Here is a 15782-nt window from a genome sequence, read left to right on the forward strand (position 1 = left end):
TGGAATCAGCGTCCACACCAAGCCCCTGGAAGGCCCAGGCGACGGAGGAGCCGTCAGGCAGGGGCCGAGGACGGTGACAGGCCGGGCGGGAAGGAGCCGGTCAGGCAGGGGCCCAGGACAGCGACGGGCCTGGCCGGGGAGGAGCGAGTCAGGCAGTGGCCCAGGTGGTGGGCCGGGCGGGGAGGAGCCTGTCAGGCAGGGGCAGAGGACGGTGACGGTGACGGTGACCTGACGTGGGCCGGGGCGGGAAGGAGCCGGTCAGGCAGGGGCAGGGGCCGAGGACAGTGACGGGCCTGGCGGGGCAGGAGCGCGTCAGGCAGGGGCAGAGGAGTTGGGCTGGGTAAGGGGTAGGGTGACAGTTAGGGCACAATTCACAATCGCAAAGATGTGGAAGCGACCCGAGTGCCCATCCATCCAGGAGTGCATTAATAACATGTGGCGCGTGGACACCACGGAGTGCTGTTCGGCTGTGAGGAGCAGCGGTGAGAGGGCGCCTCTCCTCTTCTCCTGGCCAGAGCTGGGACCCGTCCCAGTAGGCCAGGTATCCCAAGCATGGACACACGAGCACCACGTGCGCGCGCTCACCGGCAAATTGGTACGAACGGATGGACACCTAAGTGGACACAGAGGAATCACTGTCATCGGGTGGGTGTCGGGCGGGCGGGCGTGGGGAGGGGGTGGGCATACACATCCATTAGGGAGGGGGGGTGCGCACCAACTGGGGGATGGGCGCACTTGAAGCTCTGCCCCGAGGGGGGAGGCGGGGAAAGAGCAATGCACCCGACCTGAACATTGGTACCCCCACAATCCGCTGGGAGAAAATGAGAAATAAATAAGGAAACAGGGGGGAGGGGGGCACGGGCAACACATGTCAACCTCAATACTTGTACTCCCATCATCTGCTTGAAAAGAGAGAGAGAAGAAAATGCAATAATAGAGATAAGAGACACTTTCTAAGAAAATGAATCCGAAAAGAAAAGTAAAAGGAGGCCTGTCCATCAGGTCTGGGTGTGAGTCCGGAGCCCCCAGCCTCCAGTGCCACCACCAGAGATTCCTACGTGTAGCCCATAGAACCCCAAAAGCAACGGGACGAGTTCTGGTGACATGCTCGCTCAAAATGACATCCTGGAATCCTTCCGGAGCTCCCTCCCCTCTCAGACTCCAGCGTGTCGGTTCCCACAGACCAGACCTTTGGTCTGAGACCTGACAGTCCAGATGCCACGCATGCTGCCGCGTGGCGGCGGTGTCGCGGCTTGGGACAAGAAGGAGGCCCCACGGTGCGGGCTGGGGCGGCAGGCACCGCGGCGGGCGCTGAGGGTGGGGGTGATCCGCCGGACCGCCGTCCCGCCGCGCTCCCAGCAAGGGGACAGAGCAACAGGCAAAAAAAAAAAAAAATAGCCTAGGCACCCGGGATGCCCAGGCGGTCTCCCATCCAAGTACTAGCCAGGCCCGAGGCTGCTTAGCTTCGGAGATCAGACGAGACGGGGCGCGTTCGGGGTGGTGTGACCGTAGACGGCGGAGGGCGCCCCTGCCCCGCTCAAGAAGCCAGCCTCACCGCGCTTCCCCGCGATAGCGCTGACCCGACTGAGGTGAGGGACGGGGCGGGGCGGGGTGGGGTGGAGGGCTGTCCACACACACACACACACACACACACACACGATGCGCCTGCACGGCTGGACCTGCCAAGGTGGAAACCTTCCAGCCCCCCTCCTCTCCTCACCTCGCCTCCTTCACCTACCCGCCCCCACCCCCAGCGCGCCGCTGCTGACTGCGCACGCGCGCGCGGCGCGCTCACCCTTTGACCCCAGCCAGGGGCCGCCCTCCCGCACAACCCCTTTCAGCTGCGCCCCCCGCCCTGTGGGTGGGCGGGCTGCCGCCTATTCCCCAGGGCCAGGGCTGGGGCACAGCGCATGGGGGAGGGGAGCGAGTGTAGGGGCGTGTCTCGGGATGTGTCCCATGGCTGCGGTGGGGCGGCGTGGTTTGGGGGGCGCTGAAGGAATCAGTCCCCTCCATCTCCCACCTCTGGAAAACCCCCAAGCCCTTGGAGAACTGCCGGCACCGCTACCGTGGTTGCCGGGACCCTGCTCTGTGTCCTCCTGTGGCCCAGTCCAAGGGGCCTGGGCCTGGCCCGGGGCTGGATTGGACCCCAACCACCCTCGGGTGTGGACTCGCTAAAAGCCGGCGATTAGATATTGGATTCGAGCTTCCTTGAGGTCATTTCACTAATGAATGCACCGAAAAGAGTTTCCTAATCCATCTGTGAGGGTGGCAACTGAAAGAGAATTTTAAAGCTGACAGAATAGGCGAGGAAAGGCACAGGAGATTTCCAAACCCAGTAAGGAAGCCTTTCCCGAAATGGAAGAAAGAAACGAGCAAACAGAGACACCGGTAGCCCGCCCGGATCAGAGTCTGCTCCTTACAGAAAGTACCCTGACCAGGTTCACCCGTGGGTGGGTGGCGAGCCAGTGGCATTCAGAAGAGCGAGGCCCGCAGTCTGTGCAGAAGACACCTGCACTCGGGTGTGTGTGGCGGCACCATTCCCAAGCAGCTCCAAATGGTAATCCAAAGAGAAGCCAGGGAGTTCCCAACGCCCCAGGTGTCCTCAGCCCACGACTGGCTGCAGTGGGAATGCGAAGCCCGGCTCCTTGTCTCAGAGCGGGACAACCAGGGGGTGTGATGTACACCCCGGGGTTCCCAGGAGGATCAGGCTGAGGCTGGGACTTGGCCTGAAAATGTCCCCTCGCATGGGCACCCCCTTCCGCTTCCGGCTCCTCTACTCCTGGTGCCCCTCCATCCAGGGGCCAGACTTTAAGAAGTCACCCGCAGGAGAATCCTGGTCCCAAAGGAGCCTTCGGGGGGACCCGTGCTGAGAGAGGTTGTGGGCATGGCCCGCTGGGGCTCTGCCCGACCCAGGGCTGGGAGATGCAACCTCCCAGCTCCGGGTCCCTGCAGGAAGCCTTGGCAAGAACAGGGCCAGTCCTCCAAAGGCCCAGGTGTGGGGAGCCCAGGCCAGGCAGCCTGTGGAAGAAGCCACATGCCGTGCCACCCCGGGAACACGACTGCAGGTCGCGGCCCCTCCCACCTCCTCCCCGACATGGCGCAGGGCTCAGAGACACCTCGGACGCTGCTACCAAAATCCACAGGGCATCGGTTGCTCCTCCGAAGCCCCCGAGCAGACCGCGTTGTCCAGCCAGCCCCTGGGCCTCCCTGGGGTGCCCAGCACAAAAGTGCAGACAACCACCGGACTCCCAATATCAGTTGGAGGATGTTTCTGCCACTCTAAGGACCCGCAGGCCAGCTGGGCCTTCAGGCAGGACAGAGAGCCCCGGAATCCGACGTGGAGAGCTGCGTGGACGTCCCCATCAGGAGGCGGTCCCCACCTCCGCGGCTCTCCCCTTGCGGGGAGCGGCAGCCCCAGGGCCTCAGGGAAGACACCAGGCTGGGCCCCCGCGGCACAGCGGGGCACGACCCCGGCAGGCAGGTGACTTAGCGATGCCTGTGCCAGACTGCTGCGGCCGCCCTGCTGCCGGGTTCCTGGAGGGCTTCCTGGAATCAGCGTCCACACCAAGCCCCTGGAAGGCCCAGGCGACGGAGGAGCCGGTCAGGCAGGGGCCGAGGACGGTGACAGGCCGGGCGGGAAGGAGCCGGTCAGGCAGGGGCCCAGGACAGCGACGGGCCTGGCCGGGGAGGAGCGAGTCAGGCAGTGGCCCAGGTGGTGGGCCGGGCGGGGAGGAGCCTGTCAGGCAGGGGCAGAGGACGGTGACGGTGACGGTGACGGTGACCTGACGTGGGCCGGGGCGGGAAGGAGCCGGTCAGGCAGGGGCAGGGGCCGAGGACAGTGACGGGCCTGGCGGGGCAGGAGCGCGTCAGGCAGGGGCAGAGGAGTTGGGCTGGGTAAGGGGTAGGGTGACAGTTAGGGCACAATTCACAATCGCAAAGATGTGGAAGCGACCCGAGTGCCCATCCATCCAGGAGTGCATTAATAACATGTGGCGCGTGGACACCACGGAGTGCTGTTCGGCTGTGAGGAGCAGCGGTGAGAGGGCGCCTCTCCTCTTCTCCTGGCCAGAGCTGGGACCCGTCCCAGTAGGCCAGGTATCCCAAGCATGGACACACGAGCACCACGTGCGCGCGCTCACCGGCAAATTGGTACGAACGGATGGACACCTAAGTGGACACAGAGGAATCACTGTCATCGGGTGGGTGTCGGGCGGGCGGGCGTGGGGAGGGGGTGGGCATACACATCCATTAGGGAGGGGGGGTGCGCACCAACTGGGGGATGGGCGCACTTGAAGCTCTGCCCCGAGGGGGGAGGCGGGGAAAGAGCAATGCACCCGACCTGAACATTGGTACCCCCACAATCCGCTGGGAGAAAATGAGAAATAAATAAGGAAACAGGGGGGAGGGGGGCACGGGCAACACATGTCACCTCAATACTTGTACTCCCATCATCTGCTTGAAAAGAGAGAGAGAAGAAAATGCAATAATAGAGATAAGAGACACTTTCTAAGAAAATGAATCCGAAAAGAAAAGTAAAAGGAGGCCTGTCCATCAGGTCTGGGTGTGAGTCCGGAGCCCCCAGCCTCCAGTGCCACCACCAGAGATTCCTACGTGTAGCCCATAGAACCCCAAAAGCAACGGGACGAGTTCTGGTGACATGCTCGCTCAAAATGACATCCTGGAATCCTTCCGGAGCTCCCTCCCCTCTCAGACTCCAGCGTGTCGGTTCCCACAGACCAGACCTTTGGTCTGAGACCTGACAGTCCAGATGCCACGCATGCTGCCGCGTGGCGGCGGTGTCGCGGCTTGGGACAAGAAGGAGGCCCCACGGTGCGGGCTGGGGCGGCAGGCACCGCGGCGGGCGCTGAGGGTGGGGGTGATCCGCCGGACCGCCGTCCCGCCGCGCTCCCAGCAAGGGGACAGAGCAACAGGCAAAAAAAAAAAAAAAAAAGCCTACGGCACCCGGGATGCCCAGGCGGTCTCCCATCCAAGTACTAGCCAGGCCCGACGCTGCTTAGCTTCGGAGATCAGACGAGACGGGGCGCGTTCGGGGTGGTGTGACCGTAGACGGCGGAGGGCGCCCCTGCCCCGCTCAAGAAGCCAGCCTCACCGCGCTTCCCCGCGATAGCGCTGACCCGACTGAGGTGAGGGACGGGGCGGGGCGGGGTGGGGTGGAGGGCTGTCCACACACACACACACACACACACACACACGATGCGCCTGCACGGCTGGACCTGCCAAGGTGGAAACCTTCCAGCCCCCCTCCTCTCCTCACCTCGCCTCCTTCACCTACCCGCCCCCACCCCCAGCGCGCCGCTGCTGACTGCGCACGCGCGCGCGGCGCGCTCACCCTTTGACCCCAGCCAGGGGCCGCCCTCCCGCACAACCCCTTTCAGCTGCGCCCCCCGCCCTGTGGGTGGGCGGGCTGCCGCCTATTCCCCAGGGCCAGGGCTGGGGCACAGCGCATGGGGGAGGGGAGCGAGTGTAGGGGCGTGTCTCGGGATGTGTCCCATGGCTGCGGTGGGGCGGCGTGGTTTGGGGGGCGCTGAAGGAATCAGTCCCCTCCATCTCCCACCTCTGGAAAACCCCCAAGCCCTTGGAGAACTGCCGGCACCGCTACCGTGGTTGCCGGGACCCTGCTCTGTGTCCTCCTGTGGCCCAGTCCAAGGGGCCTGGGCCTGGCCCGGGGCTGGATTGGACCCCAACCACCCTCGGGTGTGGACTCGCTAAAAGCCGGCGATTAGATATTGGATTCGAGCTTCCTTGAGGTCATTTCACTAATGAATGCACCGAAAAGAGTTTCCTAATCCATCTGTGAGGGTGGCAACTGAAAGAGAATTTTAAAGCTGACAGAATAGGCGAGGAAAGGCACAGGAGATTTCCAAACCCAGTAAGGAAGCCTTTCCCGAAATGGAAGAAAGAAACGAGCAAACAGAGACACCGGTAGCCCGCCCGGATCAGAGTCTGCTCCTTACAGAAAGTACCCTGACCAGGTTCACCCGTGGGTGGGTGGCGAGCCAGTGGCATTCAGAAGAGCGAGGCCCGCAGTCTGTGCAGAAGACACCTGCACTCGGGTGTGTGTGGCGGCACCATTCCCAAGCAGCTCCAAATGGTAATCCAAAGAGAAGCCAGGGAGTTCCCAACGCCCCAGGTGTCCTCAGCCCACGACTGGCTGCAGTGGGAATGCGAAGCCCGGCTCCTTGTCTCAGAGCGGGACAACCAGGGGGTGTGATGTACACCCCGGGGTTCCCAGGAGGATCAGGCTGAGGCTGGGACTTGGCCTGAAAATGTCCCCTCGCATGGGCACCCCCTTCCGCTTCCGGCTCCTCTACTCCTGGTGCCCCTCCATCCAGGGGCCAGAGTTTAAGAAGTCACCCCCAGGAGAATCCTGGTCCCAAAGGAGCCTTCGGGGGGACCCGTGCTGAGAGAGGTTGTGGGCATGGCCCGCTGGGGCTCTGCCCGACCCAGGGCTGGGAGATGCAACCTCCCAGCTCCGGGTCCCTGCAGGAAGCCTTGGCAAGAACAGGGCCAGTCCTCCAAAGGCCCAGGTGTGGGGAGCCCAGGCCAGGCAGCCTGTGGAAGAAGCCACATGCCGTGCCACCCCGGGAACACGACTGCAGGTCGCGGCCCCTCCCACCTCCTCCCCGACATGGCGCAGGGCTCAGAGACACCTCGGACGCTGCTACCAAAATCCACAGGGCATCGGTTGCTCCTCCGAAGCCCCCGAGCAGACCGCGTTGTCCAGCCAGCCCCTGGGCCTCCCTGGGGTGCCCAGCACAAAAGTGCAGACAACCACCGGACTCGCAATATCAGTTGGAGGATGTTTCTGCCACTCTAAGGACCCGCAGGCCAGCTGGGCCTTCAGGCAGGACAGAGAGCCCCGGAATCCGACGTGGAGAGCTGCGTGGACGTCCCCATCAGGAGGCGGTCCCCACCTCCGCGGCTCTCCCCTTGCGGGGAGCGGCAGCCCCAGGGCCTCAGGGAAGACACCAGGCTGGGCCCCCGCGGCACAGCGGGGCACGACCCCGGCAGGCAGGTGACTTAGCGATGCCTGTGCCAGACTGCTGCGGCCGCCCTGCTGCCGGGTTCCTGGAGGGCTTCCTGGAATCAGCGTCCACACCAAGCCCCTGGAAGGCCCAGGCGACGGAGGAGCCGGTCAGGCAGGGGCCGAGGACGGTGACAGGCCGGGCGGGAAGGAGCCGGTCAGGCAGGGGCCCAGGACAGCGACGGGCCTGGCCGGGGAGGAGCGAGTCAGGCAGTGGCCCAGGTGGTGGGCCGGGCGGGGAGGAGCCTGTCAGGCAGGGGCAGAGGACGGTGACGGTGACGGTGACCTGACGTGGGCCGGGGCGGGAAGGAGCCGGTCAGGCAGGGGCAGGGGCCGAGGACAGTGACGGGCCTGGCGGGGCAGGAGCGCGTCAGGCAGGGGCAGAGGAGTTGGGCTGGGTAAGGGGTAGGGTGACAGTTAGGGCACAATTCACAATCGCAAAGATGTGGAAGCGACCCGAGTGCCCATCCATCCAGGAGTGCATTAATAACATGTGGCGCGTGGACACCACGGAGTGCTGTTCGGCTGTGAGGAGCAGCGGTGAGAGGGCGCCTCTCCTCTTCTCCTGGCCAGAGCTGGGACCCGTCCCAGTAGGCCAGGTATCCCAAGCATGGACACACGAGCACCACGTGCGCGCGCTCACCGGCAAATTGGTACGAACGGATGGACACCTAAGTGGACACAGAGGAATCACTGTCATCGGGTGGGTGTCGGGCGGGCGGGCGTGGGGAGGGGGTGGGCATACACATCCATTAGGGAGGGGGGGTGCGCACCAACTGGGGGATGGGCGCACTTGAAGCTCTGCCCCGAGGGGGGAGGCGGGGAAAGAGCAATGCACCCGACCTGAACATTGGTACCCCCACAATCCGCTGGGAGAAAATGAGAAATAAATAAGGAAACAGGGGGGAGGGGGGCACGGGCAACACATGTCACCTCAATACTTGTACTCCCATCATCTGCTTGAAAAGAGAGAGAGAAGAAAATGCAATAATAGAGATAAGAGACACTTTCTAAGAAAATGAATCCGAAAAGAAAAGTAAAAGGAGGCCTGTCCAGCAGGTCTGGGTGTGAGTCCGGAGCCCCCAGCCTCCAGTGCCACCACCAGAGATTCCTACGTGTAGCCCATAGAACCCCAAAAGCAACGGGACGAGTTCTGGTGACATGCTCGCTCAAAATGACATCCTGGAATCCTTCCGGAGCTCCCTCCCCTCTCAGACTCCAGCGTGTCGGTTCCCACAGACCAGACCTTTGGTCTGAGACCTGACAGTCCAGATGCCACGCATGCTGCCGCGTGGCGGCGGTGTCGCGGCTTGGGACAAGAAGGAGGCCCCACGGTGCGGGCTGGGGCGGCAGGCACCGCGGCGGGCGCTGAGGGTGGGGGTGATCCGCCGGACCGCCGTCCCGCCGCGCTCCCAGCAAGGGGACAGAGCAACAGGCAAAAAAAAAAAAAAAAAGCCTACGGCACCCGGGATGCCCAGGCGGTCTCCCATCCAAGTACTAGCCAGGCCCGACGCTGCTTAGCTTCGGAGATCAGACGAGACGGGGCGCGTTCGGGGTGGTGTGACCGTAGACGGCGGAGGGCGCCCCTGCCCCGCTCAAGAAGCCAGCCTCACCGCGCTTCCCCGCGATAGCGCTGACCCGACTGAGGTGAGGGACGGGGCGGGGCGGGGTGGGGTGGAGGGCTGTCCACACACACACACACACACACACACACACACACACACACACACACACACGATGCGCCTGCACGGCTGGACCTGCCAAGGTGGAAACCATCCAGCCCCCCTCCTCTCCTCACCTCGCCTCCTTCACCTACCCGCCCCCACCCCCAGCGCGCCGCTGCTGACTGCGCACGCGCGCGCGGCGCGCTCACCCTTTGACCCCAGCCAGGGGCCGCCCTCCCGCACAACCCCTTTCAGCTGCGCCCCCCGCCCTGTGGGTGGGCGGGCTGCCGCCTATTCCCCAGGGCCAGGGCTGGGGCACAGCGCATGGGGGAGGGGAGCGAGTGTAGGGGCGTGTCTCGGGATGTGTCCCATGGCTGCGGTGGGGCGGCGTGGTTTGGGGGGCGCTGAAGGAATCAGTCCCCTCCATCTCCCACCTCTGGAAAACCCCCAAGCCCTTGGAGAACTGCCGGCACCGCTACCGTGGTTGCCGGGACCCTGCTCTGTGTCCTCCTGTGGCCCAGTCCAAGGGGCCTGGGCCTGGCCCGGGGCTGGATTGGACCCCAACCACCCTCGGGTGTGGACTCGCTAAAAGCCGGCGATTAGATATTGGATTCGAGCTTCCTTGAGGTCATTTCACTAATGAATGCACCGAAAAGAGTTTCCTAATCCATCTGTGAGGGTGGCAACTGAAAGAGAATTTTAAAGCTGACAGAATAGGCGAGGAAAGGCACAGGAGATTTCCAAACCCAGTAAGGAAGCCTTTCCCGAAATGGAAGAAAGAAACGAGCAAACAGAGACACCGGTAGCCCGCCCGGATCAGAGTCTGCTCCTTACAGAAAGTACCCTGACCAGGTTCACCCGTGGGTGGGTGGCGAGCCAGTGGCATTCAGAAGAGCGAGGCCCGCAGTCTGTGCAGAAGACACCTGCACTCGGGTGTGTGTGGCGGCACCATTCCCAAGCAGCTCCAAATGGTAATCCAAAGAGAAGCCAGGGAGTTCCCAACGCCCCAGGTGTCCTCAGCCCACGACTGGCTGCAGTGGGAATGCGAAGCCCGGCTCCTTGTCTCAGAGCGGGACAACCAGGGGGTGTGATGTACACCCCGGGGTTCCCAGGAGGATCAGGCTGAGGCTGGGACTTGGCCTGAAAATGTCCCCTCGCATGGGCACCCCCTTCCGCTTCCGGCTCCTCTACTCCTGGTGCCCCTCCATCCAGGGGCCAGACTTTAAGAAGTCACCCGCAGGAGAATCCTGGTCCCAAAGGAGCCTTCGGGGGGACCCGTGCTGAGAGAGGTTGTGGGCATGGCCCGCTGGGGCTCTGCCCGACCCAGGGCTGGGAGATGCAACCTCCCAGCTCCGGGTCCCTGCAGGAAGCCTTGGCAAGAACAGGGCCAGTCCTCCAAAGGCCCAGGTGTGGGGAGCCCAGGCCAGGCAGCCTGTGGAAGAAGCCACATGCCGTGCCACCCCGGGAACACGACTGCAGGTCGCGGCCCCTCCCACCTCCTCCCCGACATGGCGCAGGGCTCAGAGACACCTCGGACGCTGCTACCAAAATCCACAGGGCATCGGTTGCTCCTCCGAAGCCCCCGAGCAGACCGCGTTGTCCAGCCAGCCCCTGGGCCTCCCTGGGGTGCCCAGCACAAAAGTGCAGACAACCACCGGACTCGCAATATCAGTTGGAGGATGTTTCTGCCACTCTAAGGACCCGCAGGCCAGCTGGGCCTTCAGGCAGGACAGAGAGCCCCGGAATCCGACGTGGAGAGCTGCGTGGACGTCCCCATCAGGAGGCGGTCCCCACCTCCGCGGCTCTCCCCTTGCGGGGAGCGGCAGCCCCAGGGCCTCAGGGAAGACACCAGGCTGGGCCCCCGCGGCACAGCGGGGCACGACCCCGGCAGGCAGGTGACTTAGCGATGCCTGTGCCAGACTGCTGCGGCCGCCCTGCTGCCGGGTTCCTGGAGGGCTTCCTGGAATCAGCGTCCACACCAAGCCCCTGGAAGGCCCAGGCGACGGAGGAGCCGGTCAGGCAGGGGCCGAGGACGGTGACAGGCCGGGCGGGAAGGAGCCGGTCAGGCAGGGGCCCAGGACAGCGACGGGCCTGGCCGGGGAGGAGCGAGTCAGGCAGTGGCCCAGGTGGTGGGCCGGGCGGGGAGGAGCCTGTCAGGCAGGGGCAGAGGACGGTGACGGTGACGGTGACCTGACGTGGGCCGGGGCGGGAAGGAGCCGGTCAGGCAGGGGCAGGGGCCGAGGACAGTGACGGGCCTGGCGGGGCAGGAGCGCGTCAGGCAGGGGCAGAGGAGTTGGGCTGGGTAAGGGGTAGGGTGACAGTTAGGGCACAATTCACAATCGCAAAGATGTGGAAGCGACCCGAGTGCCCATCCATCCAGGAGTGCATTAATAACATGTGGCGCGTGGACACCACGGAGTGCTGTTCGGCTGTGAGGAGCAGCGGTGAGAGGGCGCCTCTCCTCTTCTCCTGGCCAGAGCTGGGACCCGTCCCAGTAGGCCAGGTATCCCAAGCATGGACACACGAGCACCACGTGCGCGCGCTCACCGGCAAATTGGTACGAACGGATGGACACCTAAGTGGACACAGAGGAATCACTGTCATCGGGTGGGTGTCGGGCGGGCGGGCGTGGGGAGGGGGTGGGCATACACATCCATTAGGGAGGGGGGGTGCGCACCAACTGGGGGATGGGCGCACTTGAAGCTCTGCCCCGAGGGGGGAGGCGGGGAAAGAGCAATGCACCCGACCTGAACATTGGTACCCCCACAATCCGCTGGGAGAAAATGAGAAATAAATAAGGAAACAGGGGGGAGGGGGGCACGGGCAACACATGTCACCTCAATACTTGTACTCCCATCATCTGCTTGAAAAGAGAGAGAGAAGAAAATGCAATAATAGAGATAAGAGACACTTTCTAAGAAAATGAATCCGAAAAGAAAAGTAAAAGGAGGCCTGTCCAGCAGGTCTGGGTGTGAGTCCGGAGCCCCCAGCCTCCAGTGCCACCACCAGAGATTCCTACGTGTAGCCCATAGAACCCCAAAAGCAACGGGACGAGTTCTGGTGACATGCTCGCTCAAAATGACATCCTGGAATCCTTCCGGAGCTCCCTCCCCTCTCAGACTCCAGCGTGTCGGTTCCCACAGACCAGACCTTTGGTCTGAGACCTGACAGTCCAGATGCCACGCATGCTGCCGCGTGGCGGCGGTGTCGCGGCTTGGGACAAGAAGGAGGCCCCACGGTGCGGGCTGGGGCGGCAGGCACCGCGGCGGGCGCTGAGGGTGGGGGTGATCCGCCGGACCGCCGTCCCGCCGCGCTCCCAGCAAGGGGACAGAGCAACAGGCAAAAAAAAAAAAAAAAAGCCTACGGCACCCGGGATGCCCAGGCGGTCTCCCATCCAAGTACTAGCCAGGCCCGAGGCTGCTTAGCTTCGGAGATCAGACGAGACGGGGCGCGTTCGGGGTGGTGTGACCGTAGACGGCGGAGGGCGCCCCTGCCCCGCTCAAGAAGCCAGCCTCACCGCGCTTCCCCGCGATAGCGCTGACCCGACTGAGGTGAGGGACGGGGCGGGGCGGGGTGGGGTGGAGGGCTGTCCACACACACACACACACACACACACACACACACACACACACACACACACACGATGCGCCTGCACGGCTGGACCTGCCAAGGTGGAAACCATCCAGCCCCCCTCCTCTCCTCACCTCGCCTCCTTCACCTACCCGCCCCCACCCCCAGCGCGCCGCTGCTGACTGCGCACGCGCGCGCGGCGCGCTCACCCTTTGACCCCAGCCAGGGGCCGCCCTCCCGCACAACCCCTTTCAGCTGCGCCCCCCGCCCTGTGGGTGGGCGGGCTGCCGCCTATTCCCCAGGGCCAGGGCTGGGGCACAGCGCATGGGGGAGGGGAGCGAGTGTAGGGGCGTGTCTCGGGATGTGTCCCATGGCTGCGGTGGGGCGGCGTGGTTTGGGGGGCGCTGAAGGAATCAGTCCCCTCCATCTCCCACCTCTGGAAAACCCCCAAGCCCTTGGAGAACTGCCGGCACCGCTACCGTGGTTGCCGGGACCCTGCTCTGTGTCCTCCTGTGGCCCAGTCCAAGGGGCCTGGGCCTGGCCCGGGGCTGGATTGGACCCCAACCACCCTCGGGTGTGGACTCGCTAAAAGCCGGCGATTAGATATTGGATTCGAGCTTCCTTGAGGTCATTTCACTAATGAATGCACCGAAAAGAGTTTCCTAATCCATCTGTGAGGGTGGCAACTGAAAGAGAATTTTAAAGCTGACAGAATAGGCGAGGAAAGGCACAGGAGATTTCCAAACCCAGTAAGGAAGCCTTTCCCGAAATGGAAGAAAGAAACGAGCAAACAGAGACACCGGTAGCCCGCCCGGATCAGAGTCTGCTCCTTACAGAAAGTACCCTGACCAGGTTCACCCGTGGGTGGGTGGCGAGCCAGTGGCATTCAGAAGAGCGAGGCCCGCAGTCTGTGCAGAAGACACCTGCACTCGGGTGTGTGTGGCGGCACCATTCCCAAGCAGCTCCAAATGGTAATCCAAAGAGAAGCCAGGGAGTTCCCAACGCCCCAGGTGTCCTCAGCCCACGACTGGCTGCAGTGGGAATGCGAAGCCCGGCTCCTTGTCTCAGAGCGGGACAACCAGGGGGTGTGATGTACACCCCGGGGTTCCCAGGAGGATCAGGCTGAGGCTGGGACTTGGCCTGAAAATGTCCCCTCGCATGGGCACCCCCTTCCGCTTCCGGCTCCTCTACTCCTGGTGCCCCTCCATCCAGGGGCCAGACTTTAAGAAGTCACCCGCAGGAGAATCCTGGTCCCAAAGGAGCCTTCGGGGGGACCCGTGCTGAGAGAGGTTGTGGGCATGGCCCGCTGGGGCTCTGCCCGACCCAGGGCTGGGAGATGCAACCTCCCAGCTCCGGGTCCCTGCAGGAAGCCTTGGCAAGAACAGGGCCAGTCCTCCAAAGGCCCAGGTGTGGGGAGCCCAGGCCAGGCAGCCTGTGGAAGAAGCCACATGCCGTGCCACCCCGGGAACACGACTGCAGGTCGCGGCCCCTCCCACCTCCTCCCCGACATGGCGCAGGGCTCAGAGACACCTCGGACGCTGCTACCAAAATCCACAGGGCATCGGTTGCTCCTCCGAAGCCCCCGAGCAGACCGCGTTGTCCAGCCAGCCCCTGGGCCTCCCTGGGGTGCCCAGCACAAAAGTGCAGACAACCACCGGACTCGCAATATCAGTTGGAGGATGTTTCTGCCACTCTAAGGACCCGCAGGCCAGCTGGGCCTTCAGGCAGGACAGAGAGCCCCGGAATCCGACGTGGAGAGCTGCGTGGACGTCCCCATCAGGAGGCGGTCCCCACCTCCGCGGCTCTCCCCTTGCGGGGAGCGGCAGCCCCAGGGCCTCAGGGAAGACACCAGGCTGGGCCCCCGCGGCACAGCGGGGCACGACCCCGGCAGGCAGGCGACTTAGCGATGCCTGTGCCAGACTGCTGCGGCCGCCCTGCTGCCGGGTTCCTGGAGGGCTTCCTGGAATCAGCGTCCACACCAAGCCCCTGGAAGGCCCAGGCGACGGAGGAGCCGGTCAGGCAGGGGCCGAGGACGGTGACAGGCCGGGCGGGAAGGAGCCGGTCAGGCAGGGGCCCAGGACAGCGACGGGCCTGGCCGGGGAGGAGCGAGTCAGGCAGTGGCCCAGGTGGTGGGCCGGGCGGGGAGGAGCCTGTCAGGCAGGGGCAGAGGACGGTGACGGTGACGGTGACCTGACGTGGGCCGGGGCGGGAAGGAGCCGGTCAGGCAGGGGCAGGGGCCGAGGACAGTGACGGGCCTGGCGGGGCAGGAGCGCGTCAGGCAGGGGCAGAGGAGTTGGGCTGGGTAAGGGGTAGGGTGACAGTTAGGGCACAATTCACAATCGCAAAGATGTGGAAGCGACCCGAGTGCCCATCCATCCAGGAGTGCATTAATAACATGTGGCGCGTGGACACCACGGAGTGCTGTTCGGCTGTGAGGAGCAGCGGTGAGAGGGCGCCTCTCCTCTTCTCCTGGCCAGAGCTGGGACCCGTCCCAGTAGGCCAGGTATCCCAAGCATGGACACACGAGCACCACGTGCGCGCGCTCACCGGCAAATTGGTACGAACGGATGGACACCTAAGTGGACACAGAGGAATCACTGTCATCGGGTGGGTGTCGGGCGGGCGGGCGTGGGGAGGGGGTGGGCATACACATCCATTAGGGAGGGGGGGTGCGCACCAACTGGGGGATGGGCGCACTTGAAGCTCTGCCCCGAGGGGGGAGGCGGGGAAAGAGCAATGCACCCGACCTGAACATTGGTACCCCCACAATCCGCTGGGAGAAAATGAGAAATAAATAAGGAAACAGGGGGGAGGGGGGCACGGGCAACACATGTCACCTCAATACTTGTACTCCCATCATCTGCTTGAAAAGAGAGAGAGAAGAAAATGCAATAATAGAGATAAGAGACACTTTCTAAGAAAATGAATCCGAAAAGAAAAGTAAAAGGAGGCCTGTCCATCAGGTCTGGGTGTGAGTCCGGAGCCCCCAGCCTCCAGTGCCACCACCAGAGATTCCTACGTGTAGCCCATAGAACCCCAAAAGCAACGGGACGAGTTCTGGTGACATGCTCGCTCAAAATGACATCCTGGAATCCTTCCGGAGCTCCCTCCCCTCTCAGACTCCAGCGTGTCGGTTCCCACAGACCAGACCTTTGGTCTGAGACCTGACAGTCCAGATGCCACGCATGCTGCCGCGTGGCGGCGGTGTCGCGGCTTGGGACAAGAAGGAGGCCCCACGGTGCGGGCTGGGGCGGCAGGCACCGCGGCGGGCGCTGAGGGTGGGGGTGATCCGCCGGACCGCCGTCCCGCCGCGCTCCCAGCAAGGGGACAGAGCAACAGGCAAAAAAAAAAAAAAAATAGCCTAGGCACCCGGGATGCCCAGGCGGTCTCCCATCCAAGTACTAGCCAGGCCCGACGCTGCTTAGCTTCGGAGATCAGACGAGACGGGGCGCGTTCGGGGTGGTGTGACCGTAGACGGCGGAGGGCGCCCCTGCCCCGCTCAA

General features: G+C 63.9%; 3 pseudogenes; all 3 read right to left on the reverse strand.

The window, feature by feature from the left end:
* Positions 1–4950: 4950 nt before the first annotated feature.
* Positions 4951–5069, reverse strand: LOC142862141 (uncharacterized; annotated as a pseudogene).
* Positions 5070–8498: 3429 nt separating this feature from the next.
* LOC142862142 (uncharacterized) lies at positions 8499–8617 on the reverse strand (annotated as a pseudogene).
* Positions 8618–12066: 3449 nt separating this feature from the next.
* On the reverse strand, positions 12067–12185 carry LOC142862162 (uncharacterized; annotated as a pseudogene).
* Between the last annotated feature and the right edge of the window lie 3597 nt (positions 12186–15782).

Source organism: Microcebus murinus, chromosome 18, assembly GCF_040939455.1.
Source record: "Microcebus murinus isolate Inina chromosome 18, M.murinus_Inina_mat1.0, whole genome shotgun sequence".
Lineage (NCBI taxonomy): Eukaryota > Metazoa > Chordata > Mammalia > Primates > Cheirogaleidae > Microcebus > Microcebus murinus.